Source organism: Octodon degus, unplaced genomic scaffold, assembly GCF_000260255.1.
Source record: "Octodon degus isolate 3935 unplaced genomic scaffold, OctDeg1.0 scaffold00003, whole genome shotgun sequence".
Taxonomy (NCBI): domain Eukaryota; kingdom Metazoa; phylum Chordata; class Mammalia; order Rodentia; family Octodontidae; genus Octodon; species Octodon degus.
The window spans coordinates 12,975,832-12,978,897 of NW_004524579.1; the positions used below are offsets into that span (position 1 = coordinate 12,975,832).

At 41.5% G+C, this 3,066-nt stretch overlaps 1 protein-coding gene across 8 annotated transcripts in view; it reads left to right on the forward strand.

The window, feature by feature from the left end:
• The window catches only part of Kiaa1328 (KIAA1328 ortholog), a 434,847-nt gene that overhangs the window by 182,022 nt on the left and 249,759 nt on the right, over positions 1 to 3,066 (forward strand). The gene's annotated exons all lie outside the window — the stretch shown is intronic.

Below are 3,066 nucleotides of genomic sequence, written 5' to 3' on the forward strand. Positions count from 1 at the left end.
TCCTCATCACTTTCTTTTTTTTTTTGGCGGAACAAAGGATTGAAATCAGGCTGTTGTGCTTGCCAGGGAAGCGCTTATTCCACTGAGCCATCTCCCCAGCCCCTATAATACATTTTTAAAATGTAAACATTTGGCATATTAGACCCAGTCCTAGCCCAGGCCCAGTGAGTGTTTGGGAGAGCTTCCAGCTACCCTGCGCCAGCAGGACCTATCTCGGTCCCAGCCCAGACGCAGCGTGGGTGAGACCCTCTTCCATCCCCTTGGGACGACCCCCAACACTCCACAGCACCTCCCCCACCCTGCCTGCCCTGGAGGAATTTCTGCCCCTTTCCGGAAACTCTCACATCCAGTCCTAGCCCAGGTCCTATGAGTGTGTGGAAGAGCTTCTGGTTAACCTGTGCTGGTGTGACCTACTGGTCGCAGCCCAGGCGCGACCTACTGGTCCCAGCCCAGGAGCAGCGTAGGTGACACCCCCTTTCACCCTCTTTGGATGCCCCTATCACTCGATAGTACCACCCCCACACCGCACCCACTGAGTAGTAATTTCTGCCATGTTCCGGGAACCCCCAGATCCAGTCCTAATCCAGGCCCACTGAGAGTATGGGAGAGCTGCCTCTCCCCCCTAATCCACCTTGTCCCCTCAAGACTCAGCTCAGGCCTGGCATACAGGCCTGGGGTGAAACCCTGCAACTGCAATCCCTGCAGAGAGTGTAGGGGACATAACCACCCAGCTAGTCCAAGAGCAGAACATCTTGCCAGAGGGACACAACAGGTTCAACCCCATGGGCAGCAGCAAGAAGGGGCTGAGCACAGCGGCCAAATCCAAGGCAGGCACAGCTGGATAAATACAAAATCTGTAGATCTGCACCTGAACTTCAGTAGGTGCTAAGGTTATAGCTACAGCAAAGATCTACAACAAAGGTCAGAAGACAGTGCTATACAAAATGACAATGAGAAGGAGCAAAATGGAATCTCAGTACCCAAGCCCACCCATAACAAAGGACATTAAAACAGAACAAATTGGGAATCACACAGCTGAAAGCAATGAATCAACGACTTCTGAAATGAACAGCTGCAGAAAGGTATAGAGGAACTCAGACTGGAATTGAAAAAAGAAATCCCTGAATTAATAACATCTGCAATAAAGAATCAAATGCAGAAACATGGAGGAAACACAGTGCCCACCAAGAACAAGAGCAGAGGACACTAGCTCAGCTGAAATGTATGAATTAATAGCGTTGATAGCAAATACGCAACAGTATCAATAGTAAATAAGCAACAGAGGAAAATTATACAGGAACTCAGAGCGGAATTCTTTTTGGAAATAAAAAAAGAATTCTCAGAACTCATAGCATCTGAAGTAAAGAATCAACTACAGAAACATAGGGAGGAAACCCAATCAGAAAGAAACACTGCAGTAAAAGAATTTATAACTGCTTCTAAAGGAGACATTGATAAAAAAAAAATAGAGGAGATTAGAAAAATGATGGATTCCTTGAATGAGCAATACAGGAAAGAAATAAATCACGTGAAGTAGAGTCAAAGAGATATAGAGGAAATTAAAATCTCAATCACAAGCTTGCAGAACCGTTTAAGTCAAAGTGAAGACAGAGTTCCAGATCTTGAAGATGCTGATGCAGCTAGTGAAAAGGTAAGAAAGGATCTCTTAAAAACAACTAGGATGCAGGAAAAAATCCATCACCTGCAAGATGATGCAAAGATGAACAATGTGAGACTAATAGGCATCAATGAGAAAAAAGGAGTGAATACAAATAACATTAAAAATTATGGGCTGAAGTAATAGCAGAAAACTTGCCAAATATGAGGAAACAATCAGACATTCAGGTAACTGAAGCATACAGAATACCAAGTAACCTCAACCCAATTAAAAGCACATCGAGACATATAATAGTCAAGATCCCAGAAATTCAGCACAAGAATAATATACTGAAAGCCGCTAGAGAAAAGAAGCAGATCATATTCAAAGGAATACCCATCAAAATTACGGCTGACTTCTCTTCACAAACCATGAAGGCAAGAAGAGCATGGAGAAGAGTACTTCAAGTCCTCTATGAAAACAAATTCCAGCCCAGAATACTATACCCTGCAAAAGTTTGATGGAGAAGTGAAATACTTTCATGACAAAAAACAGCTAAAGAATTTCATGATGACAAAGCCAACCCTACACAGGCTCTGGAAAGATGTTCCAGATCAGAACTCCACAAATCAGATCAGAAGCAACCAATTAAACAGGGCAAGCAATTAAACACAGGAGAAAAAGGAGTAAACAACAGGTAAATAACATGTCACTTGTAAGTCAATACATATCAGTTCTAACCATTAATGTAAATGGACTCAATTCACCAATTAAGAGAAATAGACGGGCACAGTGGATTAGGAAACAAAATCCAAAAATATGCTGTACAAAAGAAATACATTTAACTCACAAAGACATTCATAGACTGAAAGTCAAAGGTGGAACACAATACTACATGCCCCAGCACCTCAGAAAAAGCAGGGGTAGCAGTTCTATTCTCAGACAGTCTAAACGTCAAACCAAGAATGATGAAGAGAAATAAAGAAGGCCACTATATACTGATTAGAGGAAAAATTCAAGAGGAAGAGGTAACACTCATAAATATGTATGACCCAAAAACGGGAGCACCCAACTATATAAAGCAAATCTTAATGGACATGAAAAATCTAATATCCAATACCACAATCTTAACAGGAGACCTTAACACACCCTTATCTCCAAAAGATAGGTCAATCAAACAAAAACTTAGCAAAGAAATAACAGAACAGAACCAGAGCTTGAAACAAATGGTCTTAGTGGACATATACAGAGTGTTCCATGCAAACACAGCTGAATACATATTTTTCTCATCTGCACATGGGTCATTTTCTAAAATACACCACATACTAGTCCATAGGTCGTGCTTAAGTATATGTAAGAAAACAAAAATTATCCCATGCACATTATCTGACGACAGTACAATGAAACTAGAAATAAATGACAAAAGAAACCAAAAAAACATCCTAAATACATAGAAATTAAATGACACC